Below are 19745 nucleotides of genomic sequence, written 5' to 3'. Positions count from 1 at the left end.
TAGGTCACTCAGTACATCTCCCACAGATTCCAGAAATTTAGTAGGAGGACCAGGTGGCCGATAAATAAGAACCCCAGAAAAAGTGAACGTGTCGTGGACGCTCAGGGAGAAGGCAAGTGCTTCTGCTTCTTTAATGTCTGGCAGTTCCTGAGTGGAACATTTCAGGGCTTTATGAGGGATTATGGCCAAGCCTCCTCCACGTTGTTCGGGTCTATCCAGATGCTGGATAAGGAAGTTTGGTGGGAGGGCTATAGCTAGGTCAGGGTTGCACCATGGTTTTAACCAGGTTTCAGTAATGAGAAGCCAATCTAGGTTGGATTCCACAATCAATTCTTGAATGTTCTGAGCATTCTTGGAGAGCGATCGTGCATTGATCAGTCCTCCCCGTAGGACAGGAGGATATAAGGATGTTCCCCCAAGAGGCTCTGGGGTAAACGTAATTTTACATTGACCACAGCAAACTGGTCCATACCATTTACCTGGGATTAAAAGGTTGCGACATAGTGTGTGAGGTGCATTGTGGGAGAGCAAGAACTCCCTGGACAAACCTTTATGGGGGGTTAGGTGTGTCATTGATTGCACAGAGTCTCCCGTCTCCCGCGCCTCCTTAGCGCTGACGGGTGCAGACGGGCTGGACTCTGGCTCGACTCCGGCGCTGATGCGGCGCGTCCGCTGAACGCGTCCGCTGCGCGGAGGCATGGCCGTATGCTTTTATACCGGCGCCCAAGCCAAAATTGCCGCCACGAAAACGCGAGTTCGAGACCCGGGGACCTCCTCAAGATCGTCCTCGCCCCACTAGGGAGCAAGTAAATACTATAAACTGCTTGGAGAGCAGGCACAACTATTTCAGACAATTCTGCACTACACTATGAAAAACGAGTGAACCAAGTAAAATAGCGCTAGAGTGGTAGGTGGGGACGGACACAGAGGGAAAATGTGTTCAGTATTAAAATATTGCTAAGAGCAAGATGTAGCCACCCGGTATCAGCCTCGGGGGTCGAGAGTAAGTGTGAGCAAACAGTTTGCTGCTCAGCTATGCCGGTTTTATACCGGCGCCCAAGCCAAAATGGCCGCCACGAAAACGCGAGTTCGAGACCCTGGGACCTCCTCAAGATCGTCCTCGCCCCACTAGGGAGCAAGTAAATACAATAAACTGCTTGGAGAGCAGGCACAACTATTTCAGACAATTCTGCACTACACTATGAAAAACGAGTGAACCAAGTAAAATAGCGCTAGAGTGGTAGGTGGGGACGGACACAGAGGGAAAATGTGTTCAGTATTAAAATATTGCTAAGAGCAAGATGTAGCCACCCGGTATCAGCCTCGGGGGTCGAGAGTAAGTGTGAGCAAACCTAAAGACCAGACCAGAAGTCTTTAACAGGGCCCCAAACTGAAACAGAGGGTGGGTCCCAAACTTCCAAGAAAAAGAAGAAAGAAGGTCAGAAGAAACCCTGGTGTAAAACGTGTAAAAACACCTCTCACTGGACAAGTGAGTGTAAAAAGGGTGGAGCCCCCAGCACTGCAGCCCCTAAGGCACCTGCACCCACTAGTACAGCTAGCAGTGATGGTCCACAAGCCAAAGGGGTACTGGGTATAACTTTGGGAACTGAAGGAGATTCTGACCTAGTCAGAACCCTGACCCAGGCTGTTCTGATTTGTGAAGGGGACATAGATTTGACCCCTGACATCAGTCCCAGTAATCTGGGCAAATACAGACAGACGCCTTTGATTAATAACAAAGTGGCTCAAGCTTACAGGGACACATGTGCCAGTGTCACAATCGTGACACCTAACTTTGTGGACCCTGGACAATACATGCCAGGTGATAATTACCTGTTGACCAATGCCAGCAATGTCACTACTACACATAGTGTGGCACTTGTTAACTTTTCCTGGGGAGGGGTAACTGGCCTAAAAAGAGTTGTGGTTAGTGCTGATCTCCCAGTTGAATGTTTGTTGGGCAATGACCTGGAGAACTCTCTATGGTCAGAAGTTGAGTACAGGACTCATGCAGAGATGTTAGGGATATCATCACATGTCCTTGCTGTGACCAGGTCACAGGCCAAAAAGTGCCTCTCTGAACCTCAGGTCTTGGATCCTGGAACAATGGACCAAGCACCTTCCAAGAAGAAGAACAGGAGGGTTAAGGCTGTGCCTTCCCAACTGCCTGCAAGTGAGGATCAAGCTTCACAGGAAGCTGGTCTTGAGACCCCTGAAGGAACTGTCTCTGAAGAACTTGAACCTGATCAGATTGAGTTTCTGGGGACAGGGGGACCTTCTAGGGCAGACTTGGGGCAGGCTCAGTTAACCTGTCCTTCTCTTGAACCCCTCAGACAGCAGGCTGCTGCTGAGGCTGCTGGGAATGCTCAAGGTGCCCATAAAGTTTATTGGGATGAAGGACTCCTTTACACAGAGGGTAGAGACCCCAAGCCTGGTGCAACCAGGAGGTTGGTTATACCTCTGCAATTTAGGGGTTTTCTTCTCACCTTGGCCCATGATATTCTTTTAGCAGGACACTTAGGCCAGAATAAGACCTGGGACAGGCTTGTCCCTCACTTTCACTGGCCTCACATGTCTGAAGACACCAAGGAGTTTTGTCGCTCTTGTGAAACCTGCCAAGCCAGTGGTAAAGCAGGTGGAACCACAAAGGCCCCCCTAATACCACTACCTGTGGTGGGGGTTCCCTTTGAAAGAGTGGGGATTGATATTGTAGGTCCAATGGATCCCCCTACAGCATCTGGGCACAGATTCATGCTAGTGGTGGTGGACCATGCCACCAGGTACCCAGAGGCAATTCCACTTAGGACCACAACAGCTCCGGTTGTGGCCAGGGCCTTACTTGGAGTTTCTCCAGAGTGGGGTTTCCTAAGGAGGTAATATCTGACAGAGGTGCCAACTTCGTATCAGGATATTTGACAGCTATGTGGAAGGAATGTGGTGTCAACTACAAGTTCACCACTCCTTATCATCCACAATGTAATGGGCTTGTTGAAAGATTTAACAAGACTCTGAAGGGCATGATTAAAGGATTACCTGAAAAGCTCATGCGAAGATGGGACATCCTACTGCCCTGCCTTTTGTTTGCTTACAGAGAGGTCCCTCAAAAGGGGCTTGGCTTCAGCCCCTTTGAATTGTTGTTTGGGCACCCTGTAAGAGGACCCCTGTGTCTGGTGAAGGAAGGATGGGAGTTACCTCTCAAAAAGCCTAAGCAAGACATAGTGGACTATGTACTTGGTCTCCGCTCCAGGATGGCAGCGTACATGGAAAAGGCATCCAAAAACCTTGAGGCTAGCCAAGAATTACAGAAAGCTTGGCATGACCAAAAGGCTGTCCTGGTTGAGTTTCAGCCTGGACAGAAGGTATGGGTGTTGGAGCCAGTGGCCCCAGCAGCACTACAAGACAAATGGTCTGGGCCCCATACAATTCTGGAAAAGAAGGGAGAGGTTACCTACTTGGTGGACCTAGGAACTCCCAGGAGCCCCCACAGGGTGCTCCATGTCAACAGATTGAAGGCATATGTCAGCAGGACAGACATGGGCTTGCTCATGGCTACAGATGAGGGACAGGAGGAAGAGAGTGACCCTCTTCCAGACCTGCTCACTCAGAATCCTGAGGATGGCTCAGTTGATGGTGTGGCCTTAGATGGCAGCCTCACTGAACATCAGCAAAATGACTGTAGACAAGTTCCACAGGCATACAGGCATACGTTCTCATTGACACCCAGTCAGACTAACTGGTGTACCCATGTGGTGGACACTGGTGACAGTCTTCCTGTAAAGAGCAAGATTTACAGGCAACCTGATCATGTCAGGGACTGTATAAAGACTGAGGCGCAAAAGATGCTGGAATTAGGTGTCATTGAGCCTTCAGAGAGCCCCTGGGCTAGCTCAGTGGTTCTGGTCCCCAAACCTCACGCCAAAGATGGCAAGAGAGAGATGAGGTTCTGTGTGGATTACAGAGGACTCAATGCTGTCACCAGGACAGATGCACACCCTATTCCAAGGGCAGATGAGCTCATTGACAAGTTGGCTTCTGCCAAATATTTGAGCACATTTGACTTGACAGCTGGCTACTGGCAAATCAGGTTAGCTGAGGAGTCTAAAGCCAAGACAGCATTTTCTACCCCTAGTGGGCATTATCAATTTGTGGTAATGCCCTTTGGTTTGAAAAATGCACCTGCCACCTTCCAAAGGTTGGTGAATCAAGTCCTCACTGGGTTGGATGACTTTTGTGCAGCTTATCTGGATGATATTGCTGTCTTTAGCTCCACCTGGGAGGATCACCTGGTCCACCTGAAGAAAGTGCTTGAGGCTCTGCAGAAGGCAGGCCTCACTATCAAGGCAACAAAGTGCCAGATAGGGCAGAGCAAGGTTGTATACCTGGGCCACCTTGTAGGTGGAGGCCAAGTTCAACCACTGGAGAGTAAGATCCAGACCATAATGGACTGGTCCCCTCCAACTACCCAGACTCAGGTCAGAGCTTTCTTGGGCCTGACTGGGTACTACAGGAAGTTTGTTAAGAATTATGGGTCCATTGTGACTCCTCTTAATGATCTGACATCCAAGAAGATGCCCAAAAAGGTTCAGTGGACAGAAATCTGTCAAAAGGCATTTGACGACCTGAAGAAGGCCCTGTGCTCTGCACCTATCCTGAAGAGTCCTGACTACTCAAGAGAGTTCATTGTCCAAACAGATGCTTCTGAGTTGGGAGTGGGAGCAGTGCTTTCACAGCTTAATGTAGATGGCCAGGACCAGCCCATTGCTTTTATTAGCAGAAGGCTGACCCCCAGAGAGAAACGTTGGTCAGCTATTGAGAGGGAGGCCTTTGCTGTGGTGTGGGCCCTGAAGAAGTTGAGACCATACTTATTTGGCACTCACTTCAAGATTCAGACCGACCATAAGCCCCTCTTATGGCTTAATCAGATGAAGGGTGAAAACCCCAAACTACTCAGGTGGTCCATTTCCCTACAGGGGATGGACTTTACAGTGGAGCACCGCCCAGGGACTGACCATGGCAACGCAGATGGTCTCTCCAGGTACTTCCACTTAGAACATGAAGACACAACTGGTCAAGGTTAGTCTAATGTCCCTGCGTTTGGGGGGGGGGGGTGTAGGAGAGTAGGGTCTGCTATCCTATGGTCACCACAAATTTTTGCTTTTTGCTTCACTGGTTTATGACTTAATGTGGCTGTGGGCCTGCTAATCAGACCCACAGCCTGCTGTTCTTTCTCTAAATTACTGCCAATGCACTTTAGGTGCATTACGAATTGGAACTGGTTCACCTTATTGCCCCCTGTAACAGTGTACCCTAGGTACCCGGGGCATAGGTGTTTCCAAGGCCTAACAGGGGCTGCAGCATGTATTGTGCCACCCCTGGCCTGGCCTCCATATTTGACACAACTGGCTGATCACTCAGCTGGGGTAAGTTTGTGTAATCACTGTAGGAAGGTACCTCCTGACTATGGTTGCCCCCAACTTTTTGCCCTGTGTTTTAGCTGGTTTTGGACATAGTCGACCTGGGACCCTGCCAATCAGGACCCCAGGCCTACTGCTCTCTCTTTAAAATGGATTCCATGTACCCTAGGTGCATTTCCAATTGGTACTGGGCCACCTTATCAGACCCCGCAACGCAGGGCATAGGTGTACCCAGGGCCGCCAGGGGCTGCAGCATGTATTGTGCCACCCCTGGCTGGCCTCCTAAATTTGACACAACTGGCTGCATGACAGCTGGGGCAAAGTCGTGTAATCACCCTTTGCTTTAGGTATAGTAGCCCTATATCTAACCGTACAATGGACGCCCGAGTTCCTATCAGTCACTCCTATGGCAGGCCTTGACAATCCTGAAGGCAGAGTGCGTGGGCTCGTGTGAACTAGGTTCTGGCCCGAGCCGAGCCCGGTTGCAGCTTGCGGAACAAAGACCCAATGGCTGTTCCATGATAACGCGTACCACATCGGTAACTTCGGTGTCGCGTAAGGTGTCATACGAATCGGGATGCTGCCCCCTCACCAATTCTGGCGACGAGGTTAGCATTCCGCCCTTCTAGAGGGACACGACATGTACGTAACTGTGAACCCCGGTTAAAGTTAACTAAAGCCTCAGCTCCACAAAATGGATGCTGCCACCACAGACACGAGTCTGACCTCCTGCTGCTGGGAGTCCTTCCAGCGAGGAGCGCTTTGACAAAGGGTTTCCTGTCGAGGGCGGTGTTCGCACCGTCCCAGACAGGGTTTGTGTATTCTGGGTAGGTAGGGCTTTTGCGAGAAGGTGACTGCGGAGTGGCACCCCGGTGCTCACTACGCATCTGCCGGTCAGAACCAGTTCCAGGGGCGCCAGCCCTGACCTGGGGAAAGTCCGGCAGGGGAGAGGGGTGTAACTACCCCCCTTCCTGGTCCCACCCTTAGGGCAGGACCTAGTCATGTACCCACCCCTTTCTTTAGGATAAAGGCCGGAGCGGGGACCCTTCCAAATGAGATCATCTTTGAATCAAGAACTACTTTCTACGAAAGGACATTCGAGACTCTTCTCAAGATTTCTCCCTTGTGACTAAGGAGTAGTCACCCTGCATCCGCGGGCACCATCTAAGAACTCTGCGGTTTGCTGCAAGTCCTTCCTCAAGGAATCCGACGGCCCAGCTCGACGAGAACCGGCTTCCCTGGCACCTCTGACCTCTACCCACGTCATCAGCTCAGCTGTGATCTGTGGGTGCGACGAGACCTCGAGGGACCGGCCATCATCAAAACCTGCACGCTTTCTTAATCAGCACGACCATCGAAGTAATTCTCTGGTGAGTGCTCTGGGGTCCGAGAAGCCCCGACCCTGAGCCGCTCCAGCACCGAAGTGCAGTCTCCCAGCATCCTCCACGATCTGCGTGGGGCCCTTCTGCTCGCTGCTCAGCACGTTGTCCGGTCACTAGCCGCTGGCTTGTGCCCTTCTGTGACGACATCCGACAACCAACGCTGCTGGTCTGGCTGCTCCAGACTGGCCTGTGCTTCCATCTTTGAGAGAAGCATCCCGGACCCTCCTGGTCCACTCAAGACGCCATTTTAGGCCCACCACGTGGCCCTGAAATCTGCCAAGGCTTGTTGCCCCAATCCTGGGCCCAGCGACGCCGACAGCATCATCCTTCGTGGGACAGCTCGCACCTCCATCCTGGTCGCCGACAACGCCTCCTGGTCCGTGAGACTGCAGAGCCTAGCGTCGCCCACTCACCTAGTCGAGGTGACGGCCAACCGGTGCCCTCCTGGTACCCTCTGACTACTGGCTAGTAGTACGAACTTGGTCCCCTCTGCTTTCAGGTGTCAACGATCTCTGATCCAGGCTTGGATCTCTACGAACTATTCATCACTGGTCGCCGGCCAGCAACTCCTTTTCTTACGGCTCCTGGCTCGTCAGCAAAGACCCCGACGCCTGTAAGACTTGTGCAGCCGCAGCCCTCGTGGCTAGGTAACTCGGCATTTCGGTGCCTGCATAGCCTCTTTACTCTAGGGTCCCGAGTCCCTCGCTTCCGACTTGCCTTATCGGGTCCGCCCGAGACCACTAAACTTTCCGTGTCCTCGGACACTTGTTTTAATTGTGCACTTGAAGTATTTTCCTAAGAGATTTGGTTTTGTGCTTAGTACCCTGTCCTCATAAAGAGTCCAGGGCTGTTGTGATCTTTAATAAATAACTGTTTATTTTCATAACACTTGTGTGGTGTCCTTTCACTTGGTGTTCAAGGGGTACATGTGTGGTAAACAGCTGGCTTAACACGCCCTCTCGAGTCTTTAGCCTTAGACTGCTCGTATCCAGGCTACTAGGATAGCTGGTCTATAGGTTGACTTACAACCAATCATCATAAGGGTCGTTTGGAACGATACATAGCGGTCGCTAGAATAGCGAACGCTGCATATCGGGCCAACTTCTCACAATCACCTCTTACTTAGATATAGTATCCCTGTATCTAACCCTAAACTGGACACATATGTACCTATCAGCCACTCCTATGGAAGGCCTCATCAATCCTGGAGGCAGAGTGCTTGGAAATATGTGAGATGGTGCTCTAGCATGAGCTGAGCCCGTCTGCAGCTGTTGGGAACCACTCCCTAAGCTGTTCCGGGATATTGCCATACCATATACTCTTAAGTGCATTATTATCTTTGGTTTGGCTTTATCAAAACATGTTGAGTAAGGTGTCATACGAATTGGAATACTATCCCCTCGACAGTTCTGTCGACGAGGATAGCATTCCACCCTTCTAGAGGGACACGACATGTGTGTAGCCTTAACCCCGGTTAAAGTTAACCAGAGCCTCAGCATCACAAAATGGATGCTGCCACCACAGACACGAGTCTGACCTCCTGCTGCTGGGAGTCCTTCCAGCGAGGGAGGCTTGGACAAAGGGATTCCTGCCTTGGGAGGTGTGAGCACCACCCCAGACAGGGTTTTGTGTATTAGGTAGGACAGGGCTAAATAGATTGAGACATGCCCGGGGCACACAAGGTGTCCCCGTGCATAAGCCAGTCCAAACCGGTCCTGGGAATTTCCAGACCCAGGCCTGGCGTGGAGCTGGACAAAGGAAAGGGGGTGTAACCGCCCCTTCCTGGTTCCTCCCAGAGGAGCGACCTAGTAGGTGATCCACCCCTCAGATTGGGAATAAGAGTGGGAGCAGTGCCATTGCACAGCAGATCATCCTCAACTTTACACGAAGAAGAAGACTGGACTTCGACATTCTGCTGCACAGAAGACTGAAGAGAATCTCCCTTGTGGCCTAGGAGTGGCCACCCTGTGAACACAGGCACCAACCAGCAACTCGATGTCTGCTTTGCCGCCGCCTCCTGCCGGAGCCCGAGCCCAGAGCCTGACAAGACCCAGACTCCCAGACCTCTCACAGCCCGATCCACAGTCCCTGCAAAGAAGGGACCCGTGAAGGCACCGAGTGACGTGGGACCGGACCTCTTGGAAGACACTTGAAAAGCTGACTGCGCAGCAACCGAGGCATCCTCGAAGTTGTGCTTTAGGGACTGAGAACCCCCACCACCGAGCAGCCCTTGCACCGAAGAAGAGCCCTCCAGCATCTCCACGATCTGCGTGGGGCCCTTTTGCATTGTGCCACTGGACACGCCATCCCGGCCACTAGCCACGTGGTCAGCGGCCATCTTGGCAACGAAACCGACAAACTACACTGCGGGTCTCGTTGCTTCAGACTTGCCCTAGTACCTGTGAAAAGGAGCACCCGCTTTGACCTTGCTGGTCCGAGTGTTAAGCATTTTTCGATTCCTGCTTGGCTTGCATTAGCCAAGGCCTGTTTGCTCCTAATAAGTTGCCGACACCGCCAACAGCGAGAAGCCTGCGTGGGACAGCTCGTGACTGACTCCTGGACATCCTTGACTCCCGGTGTCCACGTGGCTGCAGAGAGAAGCTACACCTCAACGCCTGTTTGCACCCGACATCGCCTGGTTCCAATCTGGTTCCACAGTAGTCACTGGCTAGTGACTTTGAACATTTTCCCCTCTGCTTTCAGGTCTTCACATCTTCAGATCCACCCTTGGATCCACCGGAACTCTTCACATCGAGCCGCCTGCAGCATCTTCAGCTCCAAGCACCATCGACCAGCGTGACGAAACCCGACACTACTTCGACCCTGTGCACCCGCTTCCTGTGGGTGAGGTAACTCAGCTCCGCCGGTGTTCCTACACTGGTACACATCTCAAGGGCCTGTGTCTTAAGTTTCAGCGTTCTAGGTCACTCAGAAGGTTCCGAACTAACTAACTTAGTACTTTTTACGCACCATAGACTTTACATTGGAAAGTGCGTGCACTTTAGACACTGCACCCGAGTCCCGCGGGCCTTTCCCGAATTAATCACTGCTAGTCTCGAATAGCTCCAGCGATTCCCAAGGCCCTAGGCCTGTTCCCGTTCTGCTTGGTATCTCTTATACCACTTTCTTAGTATATGGTTTAGGTGGCCCCTAGGGCTCATCCATATTGTGCAACTTTTGTGTATTTTAAACTGTCTTGTGATTTAACGCTTGTGCTTCTGTGCTCATAAAGAGTCCAGGGGATTTTATAGTTAATAAATCAATATATATTTTCAATATATATCTGTGTGGTGTTCTTTCATTTGGTATTCAAGGGGGTTGTGTATGGTAATACAGCTGGCTTCACATGCCTTTCAGAGTTTAGCCTAAGACTGCTTTGTCCACGTTACCACTAGTATAACTGGTCTACAAGTTTGAATTACAACCAATCATCATAAGGGTTGCTTGGCATGGTACAAAGTGATCACTAAGAATTAGTGAGCATTATATACAGGCCAACTTCTCACATTGGTGAGCAGCGGATTGGGATCTGAGCTTGCTGTTGTTTTACCATTACAATCTTTGAGATTATCATTTGAAAGATCCTACAGGTACCTGCTAGGTACATATAAAACAAGAATGAATGAATGAATGAAACAGTTCTTGTAGATGCGCGTACTTAGCCCAATGGGCGTCAAGGCGCCTAAATCAAATGCAGAAATTAGAAAACTTGCGGAGTCCTATTTACTCATGGGTAGGCCCTCTTAAAAAAGTAGGTTTTTAGAGCCTTTTTGAAAGACTCAATGGTCGGGAGCGTTTTTTATTTCTGTGGGAATGGAGTTCCACAGCTGCGGAGCCACCACGGAAAAAGCTCTGGCGCCCCATCTGGCCAGTTTGAAACAAGGAACAACCAGTTGACAGAGTCCCGCAGATCGGAGGTTTCTTGTGGGGACGTAGCGCATAAGAAGAGATCCGATAGCACTAGCAGGACCATCCTTCAATGCTCTGTGGGTCAGACACAGAATTTTAAAGGCAATTCTGTGCTGCACCGGGAGCCAGTGAAGCTCCTTCCTGGCTAAGGTGGCAGAAGATGCTTTCGGGAGATCCAAAACAAAGCGTGCTGCAGCGTTCTGGAGAATCTGCAGACGATGTATCAGGCCTTTATTGGCTTCCATGTACAGGGAGTTGCAGTAATCCAGCCTTGAGCACACCAGGGCTACTGCAACCTGTTTACGGGCCTGGGGGGATAGGTATCCGCGGATTTTATTGAGCGTCCTGATCACACCTCAGCAAGTGGCCACGGTCCTGTTGACTTGCAGGGACATAGAGAGCGAGGTGTCAAATAATACTCCAAGATTTCTGGCGGAAGGGCAGGGAGTGGGGCAGATGCCAAGAGAAGAAGGCCACCACTCGCTCGACCATAGATTTTGTCCCTTCCCAAAGATCAACACCTCCGTTTTTTCGCCGTTTAGTTTGAGGGAATTTATAGTCATCCAGTCTGCCACATACTGCATGCATACCCTGAAACTAGCGGCAGCTGTACTAACAGAGGTGTGAGCTAGTGATACCATGATCTGGGTATCATCTGCGTAGGATACCACCTCCATCCCCTGACATTTAACCAGTCTTGCAAGGGGGGCCACAAAGATGTTAAACAGGGTCGGACTCAGGGCCGACCCTTGTGGCACCCCACACTGCAATGACTTGGCAGGGGAGAGGTGGTTCCCAAGCATAACTCTCTGTTCCCTTTCGGTCAAGAAGGAGTTTAAGAGACTCAAGGCCGGTCCTGTGACACCAGCTTCCCTTAGCCGAGATGTAAGGATGGCGGGGGAGAGAGTGTCGAACGCGGCCGTGAGGTCTAAAAGGACCAGAACAGTAGTTTGGCCAGAGTCCACCTTGCGTCGGATGTTGTCGACCACACAGGTAAGGGCGGACTCTGTGCTGTGGTGTTTCCTAAAGCCGTGTTGTGTGTTATCCAGGTATTTCGAGGAGTCAAGGAAGGAGGACAGGTGGAAGTTCAAATATGCCTCAAGCATCTTCGCGGGCGCTGGAAGGAGGGAGATCGGCCTGAAATTTTTCAGCAAGGCTGGATCCAGGGACGGTTTCTTGAGAAGAGGTCTAACAATTGCTTTCTTCCATATAGGGGGGAAAGATCCTTGAGAAATGGCCTGATTCAGGACCTGAAGCAAGGGAGGAAGGAGGCACTTTCTGCATTCTTTCAGTTTTTTAAGCGGTATTGGATCAAGGGGAGAAGCCGATTTGGTCCTGTCCAATAGTAGGTTCAGTGAATCAAGGGATAATGAAGGAAATGTCGTGAGTAGGCACGAAGGATCTTTGCCTAGTGAGTCAAGACTGGAAATGTCGGATGGAATTTTTTGATCAAGAGCAAGACAATGGGATTCAAGAGAGACGTGAATGTCATGGATTTTGCTGTGAAAGAAATTAGAAATATCGTTGCAGAGTTGTTGAGAGCTGACTACAGGGTCAGGGAGTTGCATGGTGCATAGAGAGTCGGCTATTTTAAAGAGCTCTCTAGAAGAGGAGAGGGAACTGGTCAGATTGGAAAAATATTTCTGTTTCTCAGTTATCACTTGGAGTTTGTAGGCCCGCAGAGAGGATATATGAACCTCTCTGTCAATTGGGTCCCAAGATTTCCTCCATTTTCTCTTGTTGCTCCTACAGCCTTGTCTAAGAAGCCTCAGCTGATCGGAAAACCAAGGTGATGTGGGTTTACGGCGCGCAACATAGCGCAGGGATGAGGGAGCAAGTTGTTCCACTGCGTTGAGAATGGAGTCATGCAGGATTTGGGCTGCATCTGCTGCGTCGTTTACGGCTAAAGTATCAGGAGAGGAGACCAAAGGGGCAAGGGCCTCATCAGAGATATTTCTAGGATTTCTCCTAAGGGTAAAGGGAGAGGTTTCCCGATTAGTAGGACAAGGGACAGGAATGCATAGTTCAAATGGCACGGCAAAGTGATCAGATCAGACCACCTGGAGTGGAGAGCCGGTGGAAAGCCTGTCATCGTTAGAAAAGAGACCGTCGAGAATATGTCCTGCCTTGTGAGTAGAACTTTTTACAAGCTGGATAAGGTCACAGGATTCTAGCATTTCAACAAGTGCAATAGTGTCCTTTGAATTAGTCTCATCAAAGTGAAAATTAAAATCACCCAAGATGGTAAAGGCAGTTCTTCCAATATAAGGTTCAAGGATGGTCATTAGATCAGTGGGAAAAGTAGCTCTAGAACCGGGGGGTCTATAGATAAGGATCCCAGAAAAGGAGACCGAGGGAGATATGGAGATGCAGAAATAGAATGATTCTAAGCGAGAGGAGGGAATCAGTATTGGTTTAGTTGCACAGAGAAAGGAGGATTTCACTAGAATAGCAATGCCACCTCCCCTGCGCAAAGGTCTGTCCTGCCTATGTAGGGAATAGCCATCAGGTATAGCCATAAGCAGATCATGTCCAGAGGTGTCGGAGGCCCAGGTCTCAGTATTAAAAACCCAGTCTGGTTGTCGGCTGTCAACGAAATCGTGAAAGGCGACGTTGTGCTTAATAAGGGAGCGGGCATTGATTAAGAAGCCGAATCTGCGTTGTGAGACAGGCTGTGGGGGCGGAGGGAGAACACTAGGGGCGACAGCCCTAGGAAATAAGAAGGAAGCCGAACAGGCCCAACACCTGTAAGAATGCAGGATCCCTTTGGGGGAGAAACGATGGGAGCAGGGTAGGGGTGAGGGTCGGAGAGCAAGGAGATCAGAGTTAGAATAAAATCTAGTAGTCTCACTTGGAGAAGAAGGTATAGGGATTGGGTCCAGCCCGTCCTGAGACTAGTATACTTAAGTTCTACTGAACTTAGTTGTTGTAGAGCAAAGGGAGTAGCACACCCTGACTACAACTACTAGATAGGTTTAGTAGGTAAACACCAGTGTAGGTAGATTGCAACATATCCACCCACACTAGAGCAATGTCTGGAGCAGAGGGTTCCACTGGGAACATCCCTGTTGAGAGTGACCCTCCAAGGGCACCATCCAAATTTGCTATTTTTTCCTTTAAGGAATTAAGACAGCTTTGCGTCTTAAGGGGTCTGAGGACAGGGCCTTCCCCTACCACAGACCACCTTAGAGAGATCTTGGACCAGTCTGAGACTCTAAATACCTCTAAGGCAGACCCCACAGGGGATACTGAAGGAGGCCATCCTTCTGAGGATGACACTGCAGAAGCCCCTGTCCCTATCATCCTGGTAGATGAGGAAGCCCCCATCACTGGAGCTCCTCATGAAGATCCAGAGGAGGAAGAGGAAGAAGAAGATGAGACAGCAGGGGGGAGCAGTGAGTCAGATGATGACAGAAATAGTCAGGTGCTGGTCAGTAGACTGAACCAGGCTAACTTAAGCCTATTTGGGACTGAATCAGGTAACAACCCATTCAGACCCCCAGGTGGACTTAACCAGAAGCCTAGGAGGAGAAGGACTCACTCAGGTGACTCTAACAACTCCCATGCTTCTAGAGGTTCTCATGGTCACTCCAGAAGGGAGATGACTAGCCCTCAGAGAAGGGAACATGAGCCAAAATGAGAGAGGCTGAATTGAGGATCCAGAGACAAGAGTTAGAGGTTGCCCTGGCCCAAGAGAAACTTGCTAGAGCAAGACAGCCTAGAGAGAGTGGGGTAATAGAATCCACTGGTGGCAGCAATATCCACAAGGATAAAGGCAGGTCTTTTGATAACAGAAACCTGAGTAAGATTGTGCCCCCCTACAAAGCTGGGGATGATATCCATACATGGATAACTGCAAGGGAGAGAGCCTGCAGAGTACAGCAGATCCCTCAGGAGCAGTGGGCAGCAATCTTGTGGCTCTCCTTTGAAGGTAGAGGCCGAGACAGACTCCTCACAGTTAGTGGTGGGGATTCTAGAAACTACCTGGCCCTGAAGAGTGCTCTGATTGATGGGTTAGGCTTAACTATTGAACTGTACAGGTTAATGGTCAGAGATACCCAGAAGACACAGACTCAGGACTGGTCTGAATTTGTTGAGTGTGCCACTAAGGCTCTGGAGGGATGGTTGCTGGGAAGCAAGGTTTCAGACTATGAAGGATTGTATAATTTGCTGATGAGAGAACAAATTTTAAATAATTGTCAGAACCAGTAGTTGCATCAACATTTGGTTGACTCAGATTTGACCTCTCCCTTGGATCCCCCGGAACTCTTCACATCAAGCCGCCTGCAGCATCTTCAGCTCCAAGCACCATCGACCAGCGTGACGAAACCCGACACTACTTCGACCCTGTGCACCCGCTTCCTGTGGGTGAGGTAACTCAGCTCCGCCGGTGTTCCTACACTGGTACACATCTCAAGGGCCTGTGTCTTAAGTTTCAGCGTTCTAGGTCACTCAGAAGGTTCCGAACTAACTAACTTTGTACTTTTTACGCACCATAGACTTTACATTGGAAAGTGCGTGCACTTTAGACACTGCACCCAAGTCCCGCGGGCCTTTCCCGACTTAATCACTGCTAGTCTCGAATAGCTCGAGCGATTCCCAAGGCCCTAGGCCTGTTCCTGTTCTGATTGGTATCTATTATACCACTTTCTTAGTATATGGTTTAGGTGGCCCCTAGGGCTCATCCATATTGTGCAACTTTTGTGTATTTTAAACTGTCTTGTGATTTAACACTTATGCTTCTGTACTCATAAAGAGTCCAGGGGTTTTTATAGTTAATAAATCAATATATATTTTCAATATATATCTGTGTGGTGTCCTTTCATTTGGTATTCAAGGGGGTTGTGTATGGTAATACAGCTGGCTTCACATGCCTTTCAGAGTTTAGCCTAGGACTGCTTTGTCCACGTTACCACTAGGATAACTGGTCTACAAGGTTGAATTACAACCAATCATCATAAGGGTTGCTTGGCATGGTACAAAGTGATCACTAGAATTAGTGAGCATTATATACCAGGCCAACTTCTCACAGCTACCCCATGCCTGGAGTATCCAGAGGTCAGCACTTCCAATAGGAGGCCTTGCAGTCCCAGGCTGCAGCCCAGATGCCTCTTGCTAAACTACTGATGCTTAAGAAAAGGTGCAAAAAATGACGACACCAACTGGTGCACTTCTGCGATTAGGAAAAATATTATTCACATGTAAACCGATTTTTAACATTGACCAGAGTAATCAATAGTATTCCCATTTTTGTTAAATATTCAGTAATCTATCTTTTCCATGCTTGTAAAATCACTGCGGAGACAGAACAGTTGAGCTGGAATACTTTATTCCCCATGTTCAAATGTCATATGCTGTTTATCCAAACTTAAACATAGACATGTGTTGCCAACTGTCATTTGACCCGGTACAGTAGAAAAACCCAATGCATTTCGAACGATGTACGTTCTTCGTCAGGGGTACTGTAATAAATCAGAAAGAACTGTTTAAATGACTGTTCATGAGCACTGCGGCTGAATATTATTAAATAATAAATTTTATTGATAAACCCCCTTCCCTATCAACCCTCGTTGGCCTCCCCTTTCATCGTAATCTCATGCTAACAAAATCTCATGCTAACAAAAAAACTAGTTCAAGAAATACTCTGAAAACCCCTCGTAGTTCATAGCAACCAAAACAAACAATCAGTGTTCATTTACCTTGAAAGGCCGTGGCTAACAATTTAACATCTGCATGTCTCCATTCATTTTCAAAAAAGAATCAACCTACTCCCTCTCTCGCCATGCCTTATATTTCAAACATGGGCGTCGGCAGAAATTTTTCCAGGGGTGGCAAAATGTTAGCGTCATCACCATCCACCGGCATGATGTGTGCCAGGTGGGGCACACGAAACACTGGGGCGCAGAACTGGGATAGACTCAATTAAATACCAGGAATCCAGGACATGTGACTGACCCTGCCACGGGCCAACAAACACCACCTGTAGGGAAACGCTAAACTTTCTGACAAGGTGTTTTATCTCTGTCTGGTAGGTGTGCAGACTTCTGGGTCCCCGATCCAACACCAATCAAGGCTGTCTTCAGCACAATTCGATTTTTATCAGAATACTTTAAAACAGCCTATGATTAAAGCACCAGATTAAATATACTATATGCACAGTGTATGTTAGGGATTATTTGTAGCACATATATTTACCAATATCGGCTTCTTGGTGCTAGAATTCATGATAAATTGTATCCAAAGTTAAAGCACACCATCAAAGTTAGATGCATCATTCACACACGCTAGTGATTTGACAGTGGGTGCTCCCTTTACTAGAATTCCTTGGGCATTGCTAAATTTTACACACATTCAATTAATTTATACAAAATAAAATGTATAGGTCCAAATGTTAGCTATATTTTTTGAAAGAAACTTAGAGTCCCTTTATGTGTAGTCAATGTCAAACTGATTGTGCGCACGTTTAGGGATACATTAATGGCCAGCTCCCTTATGCGGAAAACCGGCACCGTAAATGTGTGGGACATGCGGCGCGCTTAGCTACCCCACATCACAGGTTCAGGGATGCTGAGTCTTACACAGTGGTCGAAGTGGGGGAAAAAAAGTAGGCGAACAGTGGGCGGAGAATCAGAGGGCGGGAATAACCCAAGGATTGGATCTGTGGGTGGAGCCAGAGGTGTGGCTAGAATGCGCAGACATCCCAATTTTTAGAATTTGTTTGGCATTTCACTGCCCAGTTTAATCAACCAATGGATACACATGATTATTTAAGTTATAATGAGTTATTGACATTAAAATATATTCAAAAAGTGGGATATGCTTCTAATCACAGAATGTACCAAATTTGATAAAATGTGGAAACACAAGCACTTTGTCTCCGAGCCATGGAGTTTCTGTCATCAGCACTTCACCCTTTTTCAACAACAGCAGTTCAAACATGAATGGCAAAATATCCTAGTTTGCAAATGTTTTCTCTAAAATTATGGCTCTGCCATATTTGCCTCATAATGCAAGAACTGTTGCATGATCTGACCATTTAAACTAATAAATTGTTGGTAGCTCAAACATATCGAAAGTTATTATAAAATGTGACTTGTGTTGGTGCGGAGTGGATGGCCTATTGAAAAGTTTGACTGGTCACCTTTCTCACTGCTGCATTTGTATGTTACACTGGTACTAATAAGGCAAAATCTTCCGAGAGACTGTTAGCATGTGTACACATGTCAAAATGATAAAATATCTGAAAATATACTGCAGCCTTTTTTTTAATGCATAATTTAGTCAAAACTACGGCATAATGTTGTCATCCTTTGCTGCATAATTCATTCCAGTGGCCCCACAGCAGGCAGCACATGTTAAAAGTGCTTGTGAATGAATCAGGGAGATTGTGAAGTTTGCGAACTTAGTTTGGTGTATGCAAATCCTGCATTGCCAATCCCTGGTGAATTGCAGCTACTGCTGCTGAAACCAGGCCAATGGAGGTACCTTTAGATAAGGCAGACTGGCCTCAAGGGCGGGGCCAGACATAGCACTGGTGGTGTCCTGTGCATTAATGTTTGTTAGTGCCCCGCAATGACCACCTCTGCCATGGATTCCCTCACTACCAACCTTTAACTGTGCCCCCCAAGTCTCCATAACCACTCTCTCTCAGCTGCATTTAATTTGATTTACAGCGCCACTCATACCATTGTAGGGTGTCAGAGCACTTTACATCACACACATTACACAGAGACAATCGATATGTGTGTAAATCACTGTATAGAAAATGTTACATTAGACTAAGGACTACAAGATGTAGGAGTCACATGACAACCATACTTGTAGCCCGTATAGTTTTATAGTGATTGGTCTGGAGAAACACAATACCCGGAATTTAAAGCGTAATACCATGTATGGGGGTTCTCCTTCAAAATCAGAATTGATTTCTGTCCAAAAGAACACTTTTTGGGACATTAGGATAATCAAAGACTGGGGGACGGGGGAGGGGGGGACATAACGCTCAAATTTACACCTTGCAGTTTGTATGCAGCTCTAGATGACAGTTAATAGCTCACTGTTCCAGTAAGTTAGGATTTTAACGTATAAACTGCAAGTAACAAAAGGATCTCTGACAAAAGCAGTAGCCCACTGACCTATTTACATTATGTGCACTTTGTGATCTTTGTGTTCTTTGCAGCCAGTTCATTAACCATCTGAGCCACCTTTCCATGAGTCAAAGCTTTCACTAGACAAAATTCTGACCTCTCTAAAGGAAGAACATTAATCACCAGAGTCATCATGACATTTTTATTGTTGCCGAAAATTGCTGGAAGCCAGGAAGGAGGCAGCAAGCGTTTTGAAAACCATAATATACTTGCAAACATGACACCTTCACCTAAAGTCAGCACCCGGTGCGGTCACACTGGTTGCACCGCCCTAGAGCTGGCCCTTCTCAAGGGTCCTGTGACCTCAGTGACTGTTGTTCTAGGGTGTGCTGCTTCATAGGCCTGCCCGCAAGACTGGAGGTCAACTTCCGTATGGATAGTGGTGGACAAGACTTGAAGGTTAAACTACACTTGTCATGCTAGGATCCACCTGCTGGTGCGAAGACACCAGGGCTTCTAAGGTGTTGGGAAGCCTTCTGAGGTCTAGCAAGTGATTGTGCTCCCTCAGGAGAGTGGTCTGATGGGCTGGTTATTAAGGCTGAACCTGGGTCCCAGTTCCAAATTCAGCAGCTCTGATCATACTCTACGACATCGGCCCAGATTGCCTCAACTCTCGACTGTCCTTCTACACCCCCTCCCGCCAACTACGTTCTTCCAGCCAAGCCCTCGCCACTGTACCTCGCATCAACAAGACCACCATGGGAGGCAGATCCTTTTCATACCTGGCTGCTAAAACATGGAACTCACTCCCCGCTTACCTTCGCCTCACCCAGAACCACCCAGCGTTTAGAAAGCAGCTTAAAACGTGGATATTTGACAAATAATCCTCCTCCCCTTCCTAAGCGCCTTGAAACCCTCTGGGTACGTAGTGCGCTATACAAATTTTATGACTTGAC

Source organism: Lissotriton vulgaris, chromosome 4_1, assembly GCF_964263255.1.
Source record: "Lissotriton vulgaris chromosome 4_1, aLisVul1.2, whole genome shotgun sequence".
Taxonomy (NCBI): domain Eukaryota; kingdom Metazoa; phylum Chordata; class Amphibia; order Caudata; family Salamandridae; genus Lissotriton; species Lissotriton vulgaris.
This window is presented reverse-complemented; position numbering follows the sequence as displayed.